This window comes from Felis catus, chromosome B2, assembly GCF_018350175.1.
Source record: "Felis catus isolate Fca126 chromosome B2, F.catus_Fca126_mat1.0, whole genome shotgun sequence".
NCBI classification, from domain to species: domain Eukaryota; kingdom Metazoa; phylum Chordata; class Mammalia; order Carnivora; family Felidae; genus Felis; species Felis catus.
In genome coordinates, this window is record NC_058372.1 from 87,349,527 (window position 1) to 87,375,161 (window position 25,635).

The 25,635-nt window shown below is 34.3% G+C and overlaps 1 long non-coding RNA gene across 3 annotated transcripts in view; it reads left to right on the forward strand.

Moving 5' to 3' along the window:
• The window catches only part of LOC111560502, a 415,346-nt gene that overhangs the window by 120,083 nt on the left and 269,628 nt on the right, over nt 1–25,635 (forward strand). The gene's annotated exons all lie outside the window — the stretch shown is intronic.

A 25,635-nucleotide genomic window follows, 5' to 3' on the forward strand; every position in this document is an offset into this window, starting at 1 on the left:
TGGGTTTTTAAACTTTGTGTTTTATAATACATATATTGTATGCGTATTTATAATACAGTTTATTTAATTATTCAATGAGAATCTCCAAATAAGTTATGTTGAACCCAATTACCTTTCAAGAAAATAGATTAGTTTAAATTGGTGATTAAGTGAAAGACAACCACTTTTCTGGCTATATCCTTAGGTTGAACATTGAGCCTAATAGTATGGATATGGTTAAGGCTTAAGAATCAGAATATATGTTTAAGATATACTTTGTCACTAGTTGAAGTTGTATATGGGGAAGCTATTTAACCCTTTAAATCTTGTTTGCTCATCTGTAAAATGGGATTAGTATTTCTATATTTCTGATAGATTTCTTGTGAAGACCAAGTGAGATAGCACTCATAAAAGGCCTTTAGAAACTTTATTGCATCCTACATCATCATCATCATCATCATCATCATCATCATCATCATCAACACTATCATAAATAATAACAATATTGATGCAAAACCCAAAGATATATGTGGCCAGGGATAGAGATGGGCATATAGGTGGCATTTAACTGTCCAAAGGCAGAATTTATAATTGCCTCTGACATTACCTAGTGCCTGCTCTTCTCTATACTCAAATGCTTTGGACTCCTATGCCACTCTTTTATTAACCAAAACTATTATTACTTTTATTTCATTTCATTTCATTTCATTTCATTTCATTTCATTTCATTTCATTTCATTTCACTTCACTTCACTTCACTTCACTTCACTTCATTTCATTTCATTTCATTTCATTTCATTTCATTTCATTTCATTTCATTTCATTTCATTGTTTTTAAAAAAAACTACTCTTACTTTTGTTCTTCGTGTTCCAAAGCTTGCTGGTTATCTTCACTGATAGCTCATACGGACTACAAATTCAACATGTCTAAAGCTGAAGTCTACGTTCACAGCTAGTGAGTAAAAGAGGTGATAGTTGAACCCAGGGTTCTAGTTTCAGAGTACTTGTTCTCACAAACATAGCATACTGTATTTTTGGTGTGTTTTGAAGAAAATAACTCTGGAGGCAGTATAGGGAATAGATTGAATAGGAAAGAAATGGGAAACACGGAGAATCACTTTTTAGTGGTCCAAAAGGGAGATGCTTAGAACCTGAACCAGGTTAGTAATTGGAGCCTCCAAGGTCAGATGGGTGAATTTAAAGGAACTGTATGTAACTGGCTCATTCTGGTGGTCTATGTACTAAGGGGTGTCCAAAAGACCCTCTTATGGAGATTACAAATTCAAACAATTAAAGGAACACAGGTAATTAATTTAGTTATTGGACCATATGAAATACACTAGGGAGTGGTATAGATTGTGGTAAATTGTAGAGCACATGTCTGGTTTAAAGAAGGCAGTTGCCTTGAGGTTTCAGTGAATTTCTGCCATTTAAAAATGTGCCCTGTGCTACCTTATATTGTATTCTGTTTTCCAAAAGGAGTTTTAAATTTGGCTTTTCATATAAAATCCACTCGTTTTGAAATGATGGTAACTAATTTAAAAACAACAGACAAACCTGTATGACTTAGTCAAAATTTATCTTCCACCTGGATTAAGTCTGTAGCTGTCAGTTTACAATCTCTGCAGTGATTCCGGATTTGGCAGCTAAAAGGATATTAATGCCTATAGAGGATGTAGGAATAAAAGCAGGCTGGAGGATAGGTGAAAATGTATCAGGAGTATGAATATCTTGGTTGGTGGACCAGATAAATGATTGGAAGCAGACAATGTCATAAAAGAGAGGGCAGGATAATGGTTTAAGAAACATAGTGTGATAAGAAGAAAGAAATTCCTAAGGGAGGTGGTCAGTATAATCAACATAATCATGCTGTCATTATATTGAAGGTTCACTCTTCTTGCAAAACACTGTACGTACGTACGTATGTATGTATGTATGTATGTATGTATTTCATTAATTCATTCATTCATTTATTAAGTAGGCTCCACACCCAGTGTGGTCTTGAACTCAAGACCCTGAAATCAAGAGTCAGAGGTTTAATCGACTGAGTCACCCAGGCCATCCACACTTTATTAATTTTACATTTAAGTTTATTACCAGGCACTTTACATACACTGTCTTACTTAGTCCTAAAAACAATCTTCTGAGGCAGGCATTATTATTTTATACCTAGTTTACAGATGAAAATGAATGAATGGCAGAACTAGGATTTATGTCCAGGTTTTACAAAAGTTAGTATTCCTCTAGAAATATCAGACGGAGCTTAGAGAAGAGCATCTAGAAGTGTGCAGTGCCAGCTTTCTACATACCATTTTTTAAAAATTATTCCTTTATTTTGAAGTTTATTTATTTTGAGAGAGAGAGAGAGAGAGAGAGAGAGAGAGAGAGAGAGAGAGAGAAGAGAGAGCAAGTGAGCATGCGCAAGCAGGAGAGGGGCAGAGAGAGAGAGAGAATGAGAGAATCCCAAGCAGGCTTTGTGCTGTCTGTGCAGATCACAAACCTTGAGACAATGACCTGAGCTGAGATCAAGAGTCAGACGCTTAACTGACTGAGCCACCCTGGCACCTCTTAAAATTACACTTTTTTTTATAGAAAATTATACATTCCCATACAGTTGTAGAAATAATACACAGAGATCTGGTGTATTCTTTACCTAGCATTCCCCAGTGGTAACATCTTGCAAAACTATATTATATCTTAACTGGGATATTGACTTTGATACAGCCAAGATATAGAATATAGAATAGTATAGTCCTATACATGTTCTCCATATACACCTAAGTATTTACATTGTTTTGGTCTGGATATAAATGGTGTTATTTTAAAAATCTTGTCCATGTGTTCATTATTAGTGCATAGAAATAAAATTAGGTTTTTTTTTTCTATGTTTAGCTTATATCCTATGACCTTGCTGAACTCACTTATTCATTTTAGCAGGGTTTTTTTTTGGTAGATTCCTTGAGATCTTTTACGTACACAATCATGTTTTTGGCAATTAAGAACAGTTTTCTTTCTTCCTTATTGATCTGGATGCCTTCATTTCCTTTTCTTGCCTTATTGTACTGGATATAATTTGTATCATGTGTTGAATAAAAGTTGTTAGACATCCTTGCCTCACTCCTGATACCAGAGGGAAAGCATTCAGACTTTTATCATTAAGTGTAATGTGAGCTATAGCTTGTTTTGTTTTCTTTTTTATATAGATGCTCTTTATCAAGTTCAGTAAATCCTCCTCTGTTCTTATTTTTCTGAGAGGGTTTTTTTTATTATTATTTTAAATGAGTGATGAACAGTGTCAAATGCTTTCCCTGCATTGGTTGATGTGGTCTTGTGATTTTTCTTTTTCTTTTTTTTTTTAAGTTTATTTATTGAGATAGATAGAAAGAGAACATGAGCAGGGGAGGGGCAGAGAGAGAGAAGGAGAGAGAGAATCCCAAGCAGGCTCCTTTCGTCAGCACAGAGACTGAAACGGCTCTATCCCATGAACTGTGAGATCATGACATGAGCCAAAATTGAGTGCTGGATACTTAACCAAATGAGCCACCCAGGTGCTCCAATCCTGTGATTATTCTTAATGTGGTGGATAAGCAGTTATTGAATTTTGAATATTGAACCAATCCTGAGTCCCTAGAATGAACCTCACTTGACAATGGTGTATAATTCTTTATATATTGTTGAGTTTTATTTGCTAAAATTTTGTTAAAGATTTTTGTGTCTGTATTCATGAAGAATATTGGTTTAACCTTGCTAATGTCTTTCTCTGTTTGCTATCAAGATAACATTGACTTCGTAGAATGAATTGGGAAATGTTACCTCTTTTATTTTCTGGAAGAGATTGTTTAGCATTAGTATTCTTTTTTTTTTTTTTTTTTTTTTTTTTTTTTTTTTTTAGAGATTTAGTAGAATTCTCCAGTGAAACCATTCGGTTTTGGAAATTTTTTTGCGAATGTTTTAAATTGTGAATTCAATTTCCTTAATAGTTATAGGGCTATTTATAGTACCTGTTTCTATTTGGGTGAGTTTTAATAAACTGTGGTTTTTTTTTTTTTAATTTTTTTCAACGTTTATTTATTTTTGGGACAGAGAGAGACAGAGCTTGAACGGGGGAGGGGCAGAGAGAGAGGGAGACACAGAATCGGAAACAGGCTCCAGGCTCTGAGCCATCAGCCCAGAGCCTGACGCGGGGCTCGAACTCCCGGACCGTGAGATCGTGACCTGGCTGAAGTCGGACGCTTAACCGACTGCGCCACCCAGGCGCCCCTAAACTGTGGTTTTCAAAAAAATGGTCCTTCTTGTCTACATTGTCAATTTTATGTTTATAAAATTCTTTGTAATATTGTTACCCTTTTGATGTCTTTAGAGCCTGTAGTGATATCCTTTGTTTCCTTACTGATGTTGACAACATATGTCTTTTCTTTTTTCTTTGTTGGTCTTGTAGATGTTTGCCAATTTTATTGATCTTTTCAAAGAAACAGTTCTTTGTTTCATTCATTTTCTATATTGTGTTTTGTTTTCAATTTTATTGATTTCTGCTTTTATTATTTTCTTCTCTCTGCTGGTTTTGAGTTTATTTTGCTATCTTTTTATAAGTTCTAGAAGTGGGAGCTTAGATTACTGACTTGAGATTTTCATTTTTTCTAATATATGCATTTGGGGTAATAAATTTTCCTCTTAATACTACCTTAGCTGTGTTCTACAGATTTTCACATATTGTATTTTAATTTTCATTCAGATAAATATATATTTTATCCCTTGAAATTTCCTATTTGAACCACAAATACTTCAGAAGTGTGTTGTTTAGTTTTTAAATGTTTGTAAATTTTGTTATTATGCTTCAGTTATTGATTTCCAGTTTGATTCCATGGTAGCTGCAGAATGTGCTTTGTATGTTTTCAGTTCCTCTTAGTCATGATGTCTAGTTCTTTTTATATGTTGCTAGATTCAGTTTTGCTAATATTTTATTGAGCTTTTTACATCCATATTTATAAAAGATTTTGGTTGGTAGTTTTTTTTCTTCCACCTAGTAACAGTTATTACCCACACTGATGGTAGTTGATTTCAGTCCTTAAAAGTGCTAATTGGCTTTGTAAATTTACATCATCTTGCGTGCTTTGCTTGATTAATGGCCCCTTCCCTTGAAGGACTGTTACTGTGAAATCAGGGACTATGTCAGTTTTTGGTATCACAATAAAACCATGAAACCAGTTGGGAAGTGCTTCTTCCTTTCATCTCCCTTGGAACAGTTTATGAAGAATTGTTATTAATTTTTCTTCAAATGTATGGTAGAAGTCAAAATAAAGCTGCCTGGGCCTGGGATTTTCTTTGAGATTAGGTTTTTGATTACTAATGCAATCTCTTTATTTGTTGTAGGTCTGTTCAGATTATGTATTACTTCATGTCAGTTTCAGTATTTGTGTCTTTTGGGGACTTGAACATTTCACCTACACTGCACTAATTTGTTAAGGTTACAGTTGCTCTTAGTATTCCTTTTATTACATTTTATTTCTGTAAGGCAATATTAATGTTGTCACTTTCATTTCTAATTCTAGTAATTTGAGTCTTCTATGTTTTTGGTCAATTTAGTTAAAGTTTTTTCAGTTTTCTTAATTTTTTTAATGATCAGTTTCACTGATTTTTAAAAATTTTCTAGGTTAATTTCCATTTTAATCTTTATTATTTCCTTTTTGTCTGCTTATTTTAGGTATATTTTGCCTTTTTTCCCCTAGTATCTCTAGGTAGAAGGTTAATTTATTGATTTGAGATTTTCCTTCTTTTTTATTAGCACCATGCTTTAACCAACTGAGTTAACTGGCTGCCTTTTTCTTCTTTTTTAATATGGACATTTACAGCTATGCATTTATCTCTAAGCACTACTTTAACTTCATTCCATAAGTTTTGTTATGTTTTATCTGGATTTTCATTCATATGAAAGTATTTTCTAATTTCCCTTTTGATTTCTTTCATCTAGTAGTTATTTAGGAGTGTGTTGTTTAATTTCCATGTATTTTTGAGTCTTTCAAATTTATTTCTGTTACTTATTTCTAATTTGTTCCATGGAGGTAAGAGAACATACTTTGTACAATTTCTGTCCTTTTAAAATTATCAAGTGTCATTTTGTGGCCTAGTATATGGTCTGTCCTGGAGAATGTTTCATATGTACTTGATAAGAAAGTATATTCTGCTGTGTTAATTTCTTGTGGCTGCTGTACCAAATTGCCATAAGTTTGGTGGCTTAAAACAATAGAAATTTATATTCCCTTATAGTTCTGGAGGCCAGAAGTCTGAAATCAAGGTACTGGCAGGTTTGTGCTTCCTGTAGGGTTGTGAGGGAGAAATGTGTTCCTTGACTCTTCCAGCCTCCAATGGCTGTTGGCATTCCTTAGTTTGTGGTTGTGTCACTCTAACCTCTGCCACTGTGGCCACAGCCAGACTTGGAAATTTCTATCACTCTTTCTTCCACTTCACTGGATCTTTCCTTCATCCCTTACATTCTGAACCCATCTGAGTTTTTTATTCCAGTTTTCATATTTTTCAGTTCTAAAATTTCCATTTAAAAAAACCCTGATATTTTGTTGCTGAAATTTTTTTTTCATTTGTTTTAAGCATGTTTGTAATTGCATGTTGAAGCATTTTTGTCAAGTGTGCTTTAAAATCTTTGTTATTTAATTTTAACCTCTTTGTTAACTCAGTGTTGGCACCTTTTGGTTGTCTTTCTTTCATTCAATTTGGCATTCTCCTGGTTCTTGGAGGCACAGTGTTTCTTTGTGGTGTTTGGCTGCAGTAGGGTATTATTATCTAAAAATTTTGACTTGCTTGATTGCCCGTTTTGTTGTCATTTTCCTAGAGAGAGTAGCTTTTTTGGGGGGCTTTTTGATCTGCACCTGTTTGTGCTTCTAAGTTTCTAGCTTCTTCACCTGCAAGTCTGGTGTATATGAGGCAAAAAGAAAATTCAGGAGACCCAGTACTGTACTGTTGCTCAGCTTCCAATGTTCCTAGGATTCTGCCATCTTTTTACTACCATTTTCTTACATTTATTATATGTATATATATAATGTGCAGGATTTTCAGTTGTACATAAGATTAGGAATAAGGAAAAATGAATCTATAAAATCTTGCCAGAAGTGGAAGTACTATATATGTATTTGAAAAATATTTGCTTTTTTTTCTGTTTATAATGGAAAATTTCAAATATATGCACAAACAAAGAAAAGGCAACATAATGAACTTCATGAATCTATCATACAACTTCAACAATGATCAATATGGTCTTTTTTGCTTCAGTTTTTTTTTTTAACTCAAGACATTTTTGGGAGAGGTTAGGATAAATAAATCAAATTTTATTCAACTGTAATACTTTATATGATCGTCTTTGGCTTTTCATAAATTTTTACTTAATATTGCTTTGCACAAAATTCATTGTGATTCTTCCTTGAGATATTTATGTATATTATTAATTGAAGCTGATTACACACACACATAGAATATTCTGAGCCACTAAAGTGGTATCATATATGTTTAGTGGACATGACATGATGAGAGTTCTGGTGACTTCAAATAAATGTAGTTAATTAAATGTTTAAGTTTTAAAATGCAGAAATGCACATTTTATCTTTGCCTAAAAGACTCAGAACGCTGATTTAGGGAAGTCTTAATGCAGAATTATGAACTTGAATTTTGTGTTAAACTTTAAAACACAGATGCAAAATTTAAAAAGTTGTCTGACTAGCAAAATTTGGAGGCAACTCTTATCTGTACCAAGTAATACTTTTAGTAAATTGCTAATTTATTATAAAATACATAATTAGTCTTTGGAATCTGAAATGCAAAAGCTGATTGAACAAAAGTCCATTCTACTGAAGCAGAATAACTGTAAAATGTGGCACTGCCACTGTTCTCACTGAAGGGACTTCATGTAGATTCAAAATCCTGCACTGTGTAAGAGAACATACCAAGGAGTTTAATCCAAAAATAAGTCAGGAAAAAAATGTAGTAAATAGCTTAACAACGTAACCCCTAAGGGTAAGGATAGCTTTAGTCATAATCATGGGTTAGTGACGGCCCACGCAAACTGACTCCAAAATCTTTACAGGTATCTGAACAGTATTTATCCCAACAATAATGCAGGTTGTGTGAGTGTGTGCCAGTTGTGGAGCCAGCATTTCAGAAGAGTTAACACCTATTACCCAGTTCTCCTACCTGAAGGTTTTAGGTCTAAAAATACTAGTATGGAACAACTGCATATTTTAAGGGAGGGCAGATGTAACCTTCACCTTTTCCTGCTTTTTTACCTTTTCCTTTACTTAAAGGTGCATATTCTAGAAGATTAAAGGTGCAGCAGATTTATTTTTCTTTTTTCTTTTTGGAAATCTATAGAATAAAAGCTTAAAAAAAGAGCTATAGATTTCTGGAAAGTATAAGGCTCTTGGAATAGCTTTTCTCTTCCCTCTTATTATTCTGTGTAAGTTTAATATCACTTCATTAGTAGCTTTTAGGTTTTGGAGTTATTTCTTTAAGTTAGTTATTCCTGCTTCTGTTCTCTCATAGTCCTCTGTGTTAATGTCTGTATTCTATCGTTCTGGCTCACTGTATAAGAGGAGAAGTTCATTTTGCTAGTGAGATTTGTAAGCACTCTGGAATTTATCTTACTTATTTAATTTATTTTATTTTTTAATTTACATCTAAGTTAGCATATAGCGCGATAATGATTTCAGGAGTAGATTTCAGTGATTCATCCCCTATGTATAACACCTAGTGCTCATCCCAACAAGTGTCTTACTGAATGCTTAGCCTTACGCATTTAGCCCATCCCCACCCACAACCCTTCCAGCAACCTATTTTTTTCTCCATATTTAAGAGCCTCTTATGTTTTGTCCCCTTCCCTGTTTTTATATTATTTTTGTTTCCTTTCTCTTATGTTCATATGTTTTGTATCTTCAATTCCACATATGAGTGAAGTCATATGATAATTTGTTTTTGTTTTGTCTGACTAATTTCACTTAGCATAAAACCCTCTAGTTCCATCCACATTGTGGCAAATGGCAAGATTTCATTCTTTTTGATTGCTGAGTAATACTCCATTGTATATATATATCACATCTTCTTTATCCATTCATCTGTTGATGGACATTTGGTCTCTTTCCATATTTGGCTATTGTTGATAGCACTGCTATAAATACTGGGGTACATGTGCCCCTTTGAAACAGCACGCCTGTATCCTTTGGATAAATACCTAGTAGTGCAATTTTTGGGTCGTAGGATTATTTTGAGGAACCTCCATACTGTTTTCCAGAGTGGCTGCACCAGTTTGCATTCCCATCAGCAGTGTAAAAGAGATCCTCTTTCCCTCATTCTCATCAACATCTGTTGTTGCCTGAGTTGTTAATTTTAGCCATTCTGAATGGTGTGAGGTGGTATCTCATTGTGGTTTTGATTTGTATTTTCCTGATCATGAGCGAAGTTGAGCATCTTTTCATGTGTCTGTTAGCCATCTGGATGTCTTCTTTGGAAAAGCGTCTATTCATATCTTTTGCCCATTTCTTCACTGGGTCATTTGTTTTTTGGGTGTTGAGCTTGATAAGTTCTTTATAGATTTTGGATACTAACCCTTTATCTGATATGTCATTTGCAAATATCTTCTCCCAGTCCATTGGTTACCTTTTAGTTTTCTGATTGTTTCCTTCACTGTGCAGAAGCTTTTTTATCTTGATGAGGTCCCAATTGTTAATTTTTGCTTTTGTTTCCCCTGCCTCTGGAGATATGTTGAGTAAGAAGTTCCTGGCTCCAAGGTCAAAGAGGTTTTTGCCTGCTTTCTCCTCTATGATTTTTATGGCTTCCCATCTTACATTTAGGTCTTCCATCCATTTTGAATTTATTTTAGTGTATGGTGTAAGAAAGTGGTCCCAGTTCATTTTTCTGCATGTTGCTGTCCAGTTTTCCCAGCACCACTTGCTGAAGAGACTGTCTGCATGTTGCTGCCCAGTTCTCCCAGCACCATTTGTTAAAGAGACTGTCTTTATTCCATTGGATATTCTTTCCTGCTTTGTCAAAGATGAGTTGGCCATACATTTGTGGGTCCATTTCTGGGTTCTCTATTCTGTTCCATTGATCTAAGTGGTTTTTTTTGCCAGTACCATACTGTCTTGATGATTACAGCTTTGTAATACATCTTGAAGACTGGGATTGTGATGCCTTCAGGTTTGGTTTTCTTTTTCAGGATTGATTTGGTTATTTGGCGTCTTTTGTGGTTCCATACAAATTTTAGGATTGTTTCTGTTCTGTGAAGAATGCTGGTGTTATTTGACAAGGATTGCACTGAATATGTAGATTGCTTTGGGTAGTATCAATATTTTAACAATATTTGTTCTTCCAGTCCATGAACATGAAATCTTTTTCCATTTTTTTGTGTCTTTTTCAATTTCTTTCATAAGCTTTCTATAGTTTTCAGTGTATAGGTTTTTCACTTCTTTGGTTAGGTTTATTCCTAGGTATTTTATGGTTTTTGGTGCAATTGTAAATGGTATAGATTCTTTGATTTCTTGAATTGCAACCAATTTCTGTGCATTGATTTTATATCCTGTGACTTTGCTGAATTCGTGGATCAGTTCTAGGAGTTGGTGTGTGTGTATGTGTGTGTGTGTGTGTGTGTGTGTGTGTGTGTGTAATCTTTTGGGTTTTCCATGTAGAGTATCATGTTGTCTGTGAAGAGTGAAAGTTTGTCTTCCTCCTTGCTGATTTGGATGCCCTTTATTCCTTTGTGTTGTTGTCTGATTGCTGAGGCTAGGACTTCCAATACTATGTTGAATAACAGTAGCGAGAGTGGACATCCCTGTTGTGTTCCTGACCTTAGGGGAAAAGCTCTGTTTTTCCCCATTGAGGATGATAATAGTGGTGGGTCTTTCATATATGGCTTTTATGATCTTGAGTTGAGGTATGATCCTTCTATCCCTACTTTCTTCAGCATTTTTTATCAAGAAAGGATGCTGTATTTTGTCAAATGCTTTCTCTGCATCTATTGAGAGGATTAAGCACTCTGGAATTTAGAGACTATGTTGCTCTTTGTATTCTCAGCAGATAGCACAGTGAGAGGGCATATAAAGGGCTTCAAATGGCATCTGATTTTTAAATTTGAGATAGGATGATTTGAATTGAATGAGAGGTGGAACTATGGTTACTGGGATGAGTGGAAGGGATGGATAATCCAATGTAAAAGGGAAAAGAAGGTGGTTGGAAAAGTAAGAGATAGAGTTAACTGGGAAGAAAGATGCTTGAAAAAAATGATCTGAATCAACATCTGTATGCATGAATTTTGGCTTTCAATAATCTTTCTTTCATCTCCAAACAAAAAAAAGCTCACAAAATGCCCTAAAATGAAAATCCTTCTCAATTAATTAATTTCTCATTGTCAACTATAGTTCTCTCCCAGCTGGACACCTGATTTGGAAATAATACCTATGAATATAGGTTAAATGTGAATTAAAGTCAACCTCCTAGAGTCTCAACCTGTAGGAGCAATTCCAGAGTCATTCTGAGGTATCTCTGTTTCTCCTTGCTAAGGTTTCTGTTCTTGCTCTCACCTGCCTTCTCAGCAGAGATTCTATGAGTTTTTTGTTCCCTCTCCCTGTTCCCAACTGTAAGATCCAGAGCATGGCAGAGAGACAGTGCCTATAGCTATTTAAGTAGTGGCCAAATCCAGCTTTCTACCTGATTAAGGAAGTATATTAATGTACTTTATAAGAAAAGGAAGCCATATTTTCCTTTAGCCTCTATAATTAATAGCTAAAGTAAATCGGTTGCCTTTCATCCTTTCTATTCTTGATTTTCTATTGAATCTCAAGTGGAACAAAGCTTGCTATGCTTTTATGGGACTTTAAAATTAAGCTTAAGGGGAAAAATAAAAGAAGTATTGTGTGGAAAGTTATTCATCTTTACTTTTAGAAGCCTCAGATGACTTGACTGTTTCAACAGGATTTTCTTTCAATATTATCCTATTCACAGAGGCTAAAAGAATCTTCTCTAGTATCCCAAATTGATTGAACCATGTGTAACCAAGAGACAGCTATATGCTATGGCAATCATTTATTGAATGTTAGCATGTTCCAGGAACAATGCTTGGTGGCACTGGGGAGACCAATATGAATATGTCCCACATCCATAGCCTTAAAGAACTCACAGAATAGTGAGGAAAGAAAGTTGTGAAAAAAAAGTTCTAGAATGGTGGAAGGGGGTAAAGTGAAATAGGACTATAATGGAAGGAGCTATTGCTTCTTTCTGATGGAGAAAGTCTGATGTAGGAAGTCAGAGGATTCTTCACAGTGTACATTACATCAGGACTCGATAATAAAGAGTGTAGGATGAGTGTCTGGGTGGCTCAGTTGGTTAAGTGTCTGGCTTTTGATTTTGGCTCAGGTCTCATGGTTGTGAGATTGACCCATGTATCAGGGTCTGCACTGACAGCACAGAGCCTGCTTGGAATTCTCTCTCTCCCTCTCTCTTTCTGCTCCTCCATTTCTCTCTTTCTCTCAAAATAAATAAATAAATAAACTAAAAAAAAAGCATAGGAGATAGTAATTCTACTAGAGGTACCCAGAGGACCAGAGAGGGTAATGATTGCTGACACAGCCTGAAGGATCTGTTGGGCATCTTCTCAGAGATTTTCTAGCACCTAGAACGGGTGTCTCATACCCACTTTCCATCTCTAAGGGTTGTTTTGGGTCTCCAGAGCCAATCCATTGTTTTGGTTTCAGGTGGAGATTCCTTGAACTAATGATATTTCCCATTGAACTGTTCTCCCCACCTGAGAGGGGAAATTATGCCACCCAAGGGAACCCTAGAGAACATGAGTTGAAGCTCACTTTTCTTTTTTGTCTGGTTCTGGAAAATTCTGAGCTGACCTAGGAGAGCAAACAGGCAAAAAGCATCATGACTGGAGTGATATAATGCACATGTAGCAATGATCTGAGGGGATATATGTCCTTATATTGAAGAAGTGCTTTCAGGTCATACAAATATAGCTAAGTATAAACAATAACATTTACATGAGTAAAATCTCTTTTTCTCTTAATAAGCCCACCTAGCATAGTGCTTAATACATACTATTCCTCAAGAAATATTATGGAGTAACTAGTGTCGATATTATGCTTTTGGCTGATAGTATGAAGGCTTCTATTCTTAAATAAATCTAAAAGGCTGTGCATTTTGATTTAAAAGTAAGAAGAATTAAGTTTCTAGCTTTAAAAACCTTAGACATCCACCTTAACCAAGTGATCAAATTAGCATAACTAGTTATAAATCATATCAGCAACAGGAACCCCAGATTTGATGCACTGAATGGAACATGATATCCCTTCTGTGGTCATTTGATACAAGGAAAGACTGAGGAACAATTACAGATTGGAGGAGACAAAGGAGGGAAACAGCTAAATGCAAATTGGGTTTCTAGATAGGATTCTAGGACAGAAAAAAAAATTAGTGAAAAAAACAGTAAAATTTGAATAAGTTCTGTTGTTTAGTTAGTATTATACAAATGGCAATGTCCTGGATTTGGTAATTGTACTATGACTACATAAGATGTTAACTTCAGGGGACATTGGGTGAGTGTATATGGAAATTTTTGTATTATTTTTGCAACTTTTTACTAAGGTTCAAAATTCGTTATAATTAGTTAAAAAACTTATACCTAAATTCCATCCAAAGACATACTAGAAATGTGTAATTATTATTATTATTATTTACAGTTTGATAGTTTTATTAAATTTTTCCAAGTACAGAGTTATGTTTGTCAGGGGGAGGCTGGTTTCTAAATATTCTTTATTATTTTTTAAGTTTCTCTTGAAATCTCACTTAGTTAACGTACAGTGTAATGTTAGTTTCAGGTGTATAATGTAGTGATTCAACATTTCTGTACAACACCTAGTGCTCATGGGAACAAGTGCATTCCTTAATCCCCATCACCTATTTAACCCATCTCCCTACCCACCTTTTCCCTGGTAACCATCAGTTTATTCTCTATAGTTAAGAGTTTCTTTCTTGATTTACCTCTCTCTCTTTTTTCCCCCTTTCCTTATTTGTTTTGTTTCTTAAATTCCACATGAGTGAAATCATATGGTATTTGTCTTTCTCTGACATATTTCGCTTAGCATTATGGTCTCTAGATGTGTCTATCTCTTTGCAGATGGCAAGATTTTAATGGCTTGCCATTTTAATGGCTGAATAAAATATTCCATTTATATGTATACCACATCTTCTTTATCCATCCATCAGTCAATGGATAATTTGGCTATTGTATATAATGCTGTTATAAACATCAGAGTGTATGTATTCCTTTGGATTAGGTTTTCTGTATTCCTTGGGTAAAAAATAAGTAGTAGTGCAATTGCTAGATCATAGGGTAGTTCTATATTTACCTTAAAAAAATTTTTTTACGTTATCTATTTTTGAGAGACGGAGAGAGACAGAGCACAAGTTGGGGAGGGGCAGAGAGAGAAGGAGACACAGAATCTGAAGCAGGCCTCAGGCTCCAAGCTGACAGCACAGAGCCTGACATGGGGCTTGAACTCACAAACCGTGAGATCATGACCTGAGCTGAAGTCAGACTCTCAACCGACTGAGCCACCCAGGTGCCCCTATATTTAACTTTTTGAGGAAACTCCAAACTGTTTTCCAGAGTGGCTGCACCAGTTTGCATGCCCACCAACAGCGCAAGAGGGTTCCCCTTTCTCCGCATCCTCACAAATACCTGTTTCTTGTGTTGTTGCTTTTAGGCATTCTGACAGGTGTGAGGTGATATCTCATTACTGTTTTGATTTGTATTTCTTTGATGATCAGTGATGTTGGGCATCTTTTCATGCATCTGTTGGCCATCTGTATGTTATCTTTGGAAAAATGTCTATTCATGTCTTCTGCCCATTTTTGATTGGATTATTCATTTTTTGGGATGTTGAGTTTTATAAGTTTTTTAATATTTTTTGGATACTAACCCTTTATTAGATATGTCATTTGCAAATAGCCATTCTGTAGGTTACCTTTCAGTTTTGTTGTTTGTTTCCTTTGCTGTGCAGAGCTTTTAATTTTGATGAGGTCCCGATAATTTACTTTTGCTCTAATTTCCCTTGCCTCAGGAGACAGATCTAGAAAGAAGATGCTATGGCCAATATCAAAGAGGTTACTGCCTGTGTTCTCCTTTAGGATTTTTATGGTTTCAGGTCTCACATTTAGGTCTGTAGTCCACTTTGAATTTATTTTTGTGTATGGTGTATGTGGTCCAGTTTCATTCTTTTGCATGTTGCTGTCCAGTTTTCCCAAAGCCATTTGTTGGAGAGACTTTTTCCCATTGGGTATTCTTTCTTGCTTTGTAAAAGATTAATTGACTATAGTTGTGGATTCATTTCTGGGTTTTCTGTTGTGTTCTGTTGACCTATGTGTCTGTTTTTGTGCCAGTACAAATACTGTTTTGATTACTACAACTTTGTACTATTGCTTACAGTCTGTAGTTGTGATGCCTGTAGCTTTGTTTTTCTTTTTCAAGGTTGCTTTGGCTATTCAGGATCTTTTGTGGTTCCACACAAATTTTAGGATTGCTTGTTCTAGCTCTGTGAAAAATGCTGTTGGTATTTTTTTTTTAATGTTTATTTATTTTTGAGACAGAGAGAGACAGAGCATGAACGGGGGAGGGTCAGAGAGAGAGGGAGACACAGAATCGGAAACAGGCTCCAGGCTCTGAGCGGTCAGCACAGAGCCCGACGCGGGGCTCGAACTCACGGACTGTGAGATCGTGACCTGAGCCGAAGTCGGCCACTTAACCGACTGAGCCACCCAGGCGCCCCTGCTGTTGGTATTTTGATAGAAATTACATTAAATGTGTGGATTGCCTTGGGTAGTATAGACATCTTAACAATATTTGTTCTTCCAGTCCATGAACATGGAATGTTTTTCCATTTCTTTGTGTCATCTTCAATTTCTTTCATCAGAGTTTTATAATTTTCAGCATACAGGACTTTTACCTCTTTCGTTAGGTTTATTCCTAGGTGTCTTACTGTTTTTGGTGTAACTGGAAATAAGATTGATTCCTTAATTTCTCTTTCTACTGCTTCATTATTGGTCTGTAGAAATGCAAAAGATTTCTGTATATTGATTTTGTATTCTGTAACTTTACTAAATTTGTTCACCAGTTCTAGCAATTTTTTGGTGGAGTCTTTCACGTTTCCTAACACAAATCATGTCATCTGCAAATAGTGAAAGCTGGACTTCTTCCTTGCTGATTTGGGTGCTTTTTATTTCATTTTGTTGTTTACTGTTGTGTCTAAGACTTTCATTACTATGTTAAATAACTGGTGAGAGTTGACATCCCTGTCTTGTTCCTGACCATAGAGGAAAAGCTCTCAGGTTTTCCCCATTGAGGATGATATTAGCTGTGGATTTTTTGTATACGGCCTTTTCATGATGTTGATGGATGTTCCCTCTGAACCTACTTTGCTTAGGGTTTTCATCATGAATGGATGTTGTACTTTGTCAAATGCTTTATCTGCACCTATTGAAATGATCAGATGGTTCTGATCCTTTTTTTTTTAATGTGGTGTATCATATTGATTGATTTGCAAATACTGAACCATACTTGCAACCCAGGAATAAATCCCACTCGATCATGGTGAATGACTTTTTAAATGTATTATTGGATTAGGTTTGCTAGTATTTTATTGGATATTTTTTCATCCATGTTCATCAGGGATATTAGCCTATAATTCTCTTTTTTAGTAGAGTCATTATCTGGTTTTGGTATCAGGGTAATGCTGGCCTCATAGAATGAATTTGGAAGTTTTCCGTCCTTTTCTATTTTTTGGAATAGTTTCAGAAGATAAATATTAACTCTTCTTTAAATGTTTGATAGAATTTACTTGTGAAGTTATCTGGCCCTAGACTCTTGTTTGTTGAGAGTTTTTTGATTACTGATTCAATTACTTTGCTGGTGATCAGTCTTTTCAAGTTTTCTACTTCTTCCTGTTTCAGTTTTGATAGTTTATATGTTTCTAGGGAATTATGCAATTCTTCCAGCTTGTCCAGTTTGTTGGCACTAGTTTTTCATAATATTTTCTTACAATTGTTTGCATTTCTGTGGTGTTGGTTGTTATTTTTCCACTCTCATTTGTGATTTATTTGGTTTCTTTCTCTTTTCTTTCTTTTTTTTTTTCTTTTAGAAAGAGAAAGAGAGTCAGGGTGAGGGACAGAGGGAGAGAGAGAGAATCTTAAGCAGGTTCCATGCTCAGTGTGGAGCCCAGTGTGGGGCTCATTCTCATGACTCTGGGATCAAGATCTGAGTTGAAATCAAGAGTCAGACACTCAACCAACTGAACCACTGAGGGGTCCCTCTCTTTTCTTTTTGATAAGTTTGGCTAGATATTTATCAATTTCATTATTATTATTATTGTTATTATTATTTTAAAACAGCTCCTCATTTCATTGACCTGTTTTATTATTTTTTAATTTGTTTTGTTGTTGTTGATGTATCATTTATTTCAGCTCTAATCTTTGTTATTTACTTCCTTCAGCTTTAGGCTTTGTTTCTTTGTTTTTCTAACTCCTTTAGGTATAAAGCAGATTTATTATTTATAGTATTATTAACAATGCCAGTGATTGTCAGTGTCATTTTAAGCTAGAGGTCTTTATATGAATACTTATATTGTTAAATTTGAAAGAAGTAAAAAATTTTATTCATGTATACTCAAAAATATTTTTTTTTGGAGTGGGTCTTGATTGGAGTTCTGACTACTTAAGCTATACTATGTGGATGTTGCCCTAAGTATTGATAATTATGTCTGTAGTAGACTATAGTACAGATACTATCAAATGTTTTGGCTTATGAACAAACCTAATACTTTTTGAGGATTTATACATATAAAAGTGGCTGTCAGCCCTTAAAAATGCCATATTATTAATTTGCTTGCCTTTTTAAAAATTGTTTACCCTCCTTTTTTAGCCACCAAAGTACGTATTTCTATATTTTCTACTGCCCTCTAGGGGTAGACTAGGGAAAATTGGAGTCCTGAACCTCTGAATATGTAGATCACAGGAAAAAATAGAAGAAATTTGAAATTTCTGTATTTGGTGGAGATAAATATGAATTGCTCAGATACATATTTTTATAAAATATTACAGTATAATTTTTTATCTAGAATTGCTAGCATGCTGTTTTGAGACCCAGTATTTGTTTCAAGTGTGTAAACCACATTAGCCTTGTGCCCGGTAGAGTATTTCGGGCATGGTAGATACTTTATTCAATGAGGAGGTGCTATCAATGGAAGGCTTTAGCATCCATCTCTCCTCTGTGATCTTTCCTCCTTCATCACATACAGTCCCTTAGATGCCTCAAACTCTTTGTTCCTCTTGCTACTAATAAAACCTGCTCTGATAGCTCCTTTTCAGAAATAAATGATAGTGAAGAATGAAAAATATTACTTCATCTAATTCTACCTTGGGGGACAAATAAACACGCCTGTACTAGTAATAATGTATTTGTCTTCAATCATTTGTGCGTTTCTTCATCTTTGTGCTCTCCTCTAGGGTTCCAGATATTAGAATTAGTCACATCATATTTGCACAGAATATTTTCATTTGTTAACTTAAGAAGCTTCAGGAGATCTTTTACCCTTTTTTTTTAACATTGCACTTTTATTAGTGTTAGTGAGAATTTATCTTCTAGAAATAGAGGATAAAATGAAATTTCAGTCACATATCAATAAGTTGAATATTTTAACTCTCGACTGAAGAAAAGTTTTCCGAAATACCTTAATTTATGAATACATACAAGAAATGCACATGGGTTAAGGAGAGTTTTGAATTGATGATTTTTTTAGACTATAAGTTAACTGAGGCTAACTAGACTTGCTAATTAGTTGACTATGTTATTTTTCAATAGAGAATTGTAATATTATTTCAAACTTATTATTAATATTATTATCATTATTGTTTTCCTGTGAGCATTACAAAACCCACCCCAATGGGGAGCGGGATGGTTTCAATAGCTAATGACTGAACTTTTCACCTCAGACTTCGGTTCACATTAAGCTGTGATTTTAAGTGATTGACAGCCATTTTATAGTAACCTGAAATGAATTGGGGGTCAAAATCATCCACATGATGGAGAGAAAATGCCCCCATTAGAAAAAAATAAAGACAGACGTAAACTAACCAGTGTAGTTGAAACTAATTGGCCTCCTTATTGGCAAAGGATTGAACAGGCACAGGGACTGAATTAATCTCTTGAATTTGGTGGCAGATCCTTGCAGGTTGAAATTGTGAATTGGCAGGTTAACATAAGGGGAGGCTATATCCCTCTCACATGTGATACTTCTGTTCTGTGAATTTCCATTTTGTGGAGCTGTCAATCTGAGGCTTTTGTGAGCATTAAACTTTCTTTAGAAATAGCACGACCAAAAAAAAAAAAAAAAAAAGGAATGACCCCCACCTCCTAAACTACCACATAAATCAGCTTGATTAGTAATCTCCATTAAGAGACATTGAGTTTTGAATAGGCTGGGTATTGTAGGTCCAGAATGAAGGACTTGGCAGGGCCAAATAGGGAAGTTTGAACAACATCTGCCCTACTCCTTCCTAGCACTTCTCCAAGTTTTAAGCCTATTCACAAATGACCCAAATTATAAAAGTGCAAATTGTAGTTCTCCACAAGCAGTTCTTCAAATAACATCAAAAGGTGAATATATATAGTATTAGTATTTATTAAAGGCATAGAAATCCCACAACCTATATTAAGAAGGAAGCTAACAGTAACAGACCTTTATATATGGGTCTATTAATACTAGCTTTCTATTAGCATTCTTCTTTTCTTTAACAAGTGAAGTTTGATCTTGAATTTTTATTCAAAGCTCTGTGAACCAAAGCCACAGATGGGGTATTGCTGTGTCATTTCCATGGCCTTATACAGAATGTATGCAGCTGTCCCATACTCCCTTAATAGACCTTCAGCTTTTCAATACATCTTCCACTGATGGCGTTTCTGTGGATAAACATCATTTCAGAATGAAACGTGCCAGATGTCCTGCAGTGCACTTAGGTACAACAAGGCACTTTAAAAAAAAACCGCGCCTATATTATTTACTCATTTAGAGGGATGTGACTTCTGGGATATACATTGGAAATCCAAAATTTCCTGAATGAGAGAGGAAATATTATAAACAGGTTCCAACTCACTTGCACCTTAGAATTCCCCCACACACATTTTTTTTCAGACCATAAAGAAATCAGTATTTTATATCCAGGTTTCTCATAATTTCTCCCTGTAGGAGGCATAACTCAATCAAAACCTCTGGTTACTACTGAATAGAAATAGTCTTTTTTATTGAGGTTAAAAATTGCTAGATCAGGGATTTGGAATATAGATATTTTTATTTTTCCTTTAGTATAACTAATTTTAAGAATCATTCTTCCAAACATACTTGAGTTTTATATTCCCACCACAAAGCAAATATTATTTTCAGTTTTTTGTTTCTGTTAAGGGATTAGAATTGGTGATCTAAAGGAAAATAAAATACTGGTGGGAAGCGGTTATCCACGATCATTCCAATACCAGCATTTGATTCTATCATATCAAGTGCAACTATACTACATGCTCAAATGCTTGACTGACTTTTTACTTGTGTTATTTTATTTTGTTTTGCATATATACCACTCTCTTTGAAGATTTTAAAATCCTTGACTATAAGGATCATATCTCCAACATGAGAGATATATAGTATTAGTATTTATTAAAGGCCAACCAAAATATTTTATGTTAAGAAGAAAGGGAACAGTGACAGACCTTTATATATGAGCCCATTAATACTAGCTTTCTTTTAGCATTCTGAGCACAATGGGAGGGAGATCTTAGTCAGTGCCTGTTGAGTTGATGACTACATTTATGTCAAAGTGGAACAAGGAGATAATGTGTTACATTTTACTATGAGATATTTTGGTTTCACTTAAAAGTGCTTATAGATTATGGCATAGAATTTAAAAGACTATAGATTTTGCTTAACTTAATTGTGATGTTGCAAATTGTGGTAGCTTTATTATTCTTCAAAATGTTTTGCATGCATTGTCTCATTTTTTTAAGTGGTTTTTACAGGCAGACCAAGCAATAGCTAACAGAGCTGACACATAGACCTTTAGGGTAGCCCACTGCTTAAGGACATTGCACTAGGCAATATTTTGAAGTTTCTTATGACTCCTAGGAATCATTTAAAAGAGGAATGTTCTTCAGTATTACACAAACTAATTATTGATGAAGTAGTTATCCTAAGCAAAAAATTAAAAAAAATAAATAAAGGAAAATTTCACTTGAGGAACATTGGCAATTATTTAAAATCCCACTCTGTATTTAATTCAAAAGGTGTGTTTTTTGAGGCTGTGTTCTTTTTTGTGTGTGCATCCTAAGAAAACTAGCTGAGACTTTTAATGATTTTTAAAATCATTGAATAATTTTGTATATTTTCAATTCACATTCTCCTAACAGGAATACTCTTCTTAACACAAAATATATTGCTTTTACCAAAAGGAGACATGTTTATAGTTTATCTTGCCAGCAAGTTTTAAAGCAAATATAGATCAATGCTTTAGCTCTGCCTCTGATGGCTGTGTGGTTAATTTTTCTGTCCCATGGTGCGTAGCTCTCTCTCTTTTGGTGCTGCTGTATGTTTGCAGCCATGCTGTCAACATCCACCAGAGAGCAGAGCAGCTCCAACACCCACATCTTTCACGCTAGAAATAGATGGAGACAGTAACACAGTCAGATCCGTGGCCAAACAACGTGGATTGCAGTTCATTTCAAAGGTCAGCGCATATTTAAGCTTGCTTCATTACTGCCACCTTTATGCCTGAGATTTTCATTTAAAAAAAAAATCAGTTTACCTAGGTTCCTTTAGAGACAGAAAAATGAAAGTGCTGAGTCCTATTTTCATTTGGGGATATCAAGCTTTTTATCAAATTATAGAGGTGGCGTTTCAGAATATTTCATATCTGATCAAGAGGAAAATCCAAAAATAATTTTCTTTTTATTCAGGAGTCTTTCAGGCAGGAGGACTGCTTTATTTTTTACTTAATATTGTGCTCAAGTCAATCATTTTGAATTCAGAGAGAAAATAAACATTTAAAAGCAATCCATAATAAAAAATTTGGTGAGTTCAACATTTTTATTTACATTTCCTAATGAAAACACGATTCATACTCTTTTGATATGTTTTTACCCATCACCAAGTAAAATAAGTTAATATATACTTTAATTTTTATATTAAAAATGGTGAACAAGTGAGTAATCATAAAACATTTACTTTTTAGTTAAAAAAAAGTAAATTACTTGCCTTTCAAGAATAAAGCAAGGATGGCTTATCTTATATTTAATTAAACTTGTGCTCTTCCTAATTGCTTTAAATACCTAATATACATAGGAAGAATAGGATTTGGCATATATATTAGGAATATTAATATGGCCAGTGCATATTTGTGGATTCCAAATGGGTTTTGTTACATATCCTTTTTAAAAAGACTAATAATTTAATTAAAACAGTTAATTTTGGGAAGGAGTTTTATATACTTATTCTCTTTGAGAAAAAATAGAGCTCTAGAAAATAAAAGCAAATCATTTTGAGGTATGACATTTAAGCCACAGAGAAAATAGACTTTCAAAATAGTGTTTTTACAAAGCCCTTTTGACATCAAAATGTGGGGAAAAATGTCATCAATCATTGTGTTAATTATTTGGAATTAAACTGCCTATAAGTAAGTGTAAAACATGATTAACTTAACATATGTAGTGAAAAGTTTTTCAAACTTAGATGTTATGACCATTTTCGGTCATGGAAATTTATACTTGTGACACATTGTAGGAACTTAATTATGGAAATATCTTAAGAGTTTAAAAGGAGTATCTTAAGACTGAAGGCTTTCTAAAAGAAATACATACTCAGATTATATAGCTGTAAATATATATGTATATATTTTACATATCTTATATATGTAAAAAAATATATATAATTTGGTGGTAATTTTAACTAGGTTATTTTAATTTTGGCATTCATATATTTCTGAAATGAATATTTAAAATACATTATAACTGTGACTGAAAGAGGAAAAACATCTATATTTTAAGTATAATTTTAGGCTTATAAATAGACCTTATAAAAACATTTTGACTATTTCATTTCTTTATAAGCATCATTAATATTTATAACTTATTTTAAAATAATTAAGAAATAAATATAGCTAAAAATCCAATCATCTGTTGTATTCAGACCTGGGCCACTTAACTCAATTCTGTAGTTTGGAATTGTTGCTTTTTCTTCTGTTTTCAGGAGTAATGTCCTATAGAAAGTGTATGAATGGGATCCAGAAAATACAGTAATACAATAATAGGGCCTTACGATAAAAAGAAATGTAAAAAGTGAGAAAACTGGGAGAAATAGGACCTCTAGTCCCTTAGGCCATCCACATGCATCTTCCAATCCCTAAGATAGGATGAACCCATATTTCTTCTCTCTGTTTCTGAAGTTAGATGGTGATGGTTTTACTTGTTAGGAAGTATAATATGACTGAAGTACGGTTTCTTTAGTTTTTTCTCAAATGCCACTTAAAACAACAAAAAAGAATATTAGGTATCTATTGGAGAGCATATTCATATTGTAAAGGAAGGAGAAAAGTTATTGCTTTCCTGATTATTTGCCTAGCAGTACACCATTTCATTTAACTTCAGCATCACCTGGGAGCTGGGTGGTGGTAGGCCCATTTTGCAGATGAGAAACTTAAACATTTAGGAGTTTGGTGATTAACTCTTACCCATCCAGGGCTCTGTCCCAGGTCATCTGACTCAAAATTCCATTTTTCCTCTTTGCTATATTGCAAATTCTGGACTAAGACAAGGATCCTTTCTTTAAGGTTTAGAGATACATGCATTTGGATTGCCAGCAGATAAAATTTAGGAAGGGCCATGATTCTTATTCTTATTTTTCAGTTTGTGGCTTAATTCTGTAGTCAGTTATCTGAATTAAAATACACCCCCCCCCAACTTAGACAGATTTGCTAATTATCAGGTATTTATCTAACACCATCATTACTAACACAGAATACTTAAACTTATTTTAGCATACGTTTCTGGTATATTGGTTGTAAACATGAGGGCTTTTACATATGAAAAAATAACACATGCCATTTTGGGATAAATAAGGACAGACAATTGTATGTGATATTTAAGACTGATTTTTAAATATGTCATGAGAGTTTTAAGGGCAGAAATATAATTTAGATGGGCCCCTTATAAAAAAAATCTGAGTTTAAAAAGTTTAATACATACAAATGATACACAATTACCTTACTGTTAACTTTTTCAGTCTTTTTTCAAAGACTCTAGGCTCAAATACCAGGGGCTAAGAAAGTCAGATAAGCCAATTTTTCCATTCTTCATTATGGTTTCTACCTCCCTGCTCCCCAAATTTATCATGGCCCTGATTTGAAACGATGAATTCAAAAGCAGTTTTTCAAAAAGTCGTTTTCTTTTGTACAAATGAGAAATCAGTTTCCAATGATGGTTTACTGATAGAAGTGATCTTTTAGCCTTTTCTTAGAGTTTGAGTTAGGTTTACATGTAGAGATAAGTGACCTTTGGCCTTTCTTTAGAATTCAAGTTACTATTTTTTGAAAGCCTAACAGCACTTACGCAAACTCTGTGTTTGCTGTAATACAGCAACCAAAGGATACTTTAACTGCTGCCGTGATGGCTTCTTTTCATTATGTGCATTTGCTTATTAATATGAAGGTGCTTCACAGCAGAGTGGGAAAATTTAAACTAATTCTCCAAAAGGCCATTTATGTGATTGTGTTAAAATATGTATTTTTCCCCCTAAGTGATCTGCAAACCTGCTATTCTTCTATCCTCAGAAGTTTAAAAATAAACCTCCTAGGCATCAAGCGGAATAAGTATTTAATACATAAATAAAGATGAATGGAATTTTTCCTTACAATATGGTTATTGTCTTTCACTGGGTTCTAAGGATGTTAGTATTAAAGTTCTAACAACTAAACCGCCTTTTAAACTCCATGATAAGAAACTAGAGCATTCTGTGGAAAGCTCTCAAGGAACTGGCACACTGAGAGATTTTTCAAAACTTGTGTTTTTTTGTTGGAAGTTGTGCATATTAAAGAGCTTGCACTTTACAGTGTAAGTATTAGAAGGCATATTTTGAAAAGAGCTAGAATGTGTTTAAAGACATTTATTTATATTTTCTGAATTGACTCTATCTGAATTTTTAATTAGATGCAAAAGCAGAATCTGACATATCATTGTTAGGTCAGAGAACAACAGTCCTTTGCAAACGTTCAGGTGAAAAATTTGGTAACATCAAATTGTTCTCGTATTCTTAAAATTTAAGCTGAAAACGAAGGTCCAGTGTTCAGAGGCTTCAGGAGTTTTACTCAAAAAAGCTACTAGGAAAAGAAAATAATATATTTTTAAGGAAGAACATGAGAATGTGTTGGCTCTATTTTAATTTTGTTTTCAGTGATTTAGACTTCTATTATATTTCTATAGAATTAATACTGATCATTTCAGTGTTTGTTTCTCAGAGTTCCTGTTTTAAGATAAAAAGTGCATCTATGTAAAATCACAAATACTGCACAGTTTAT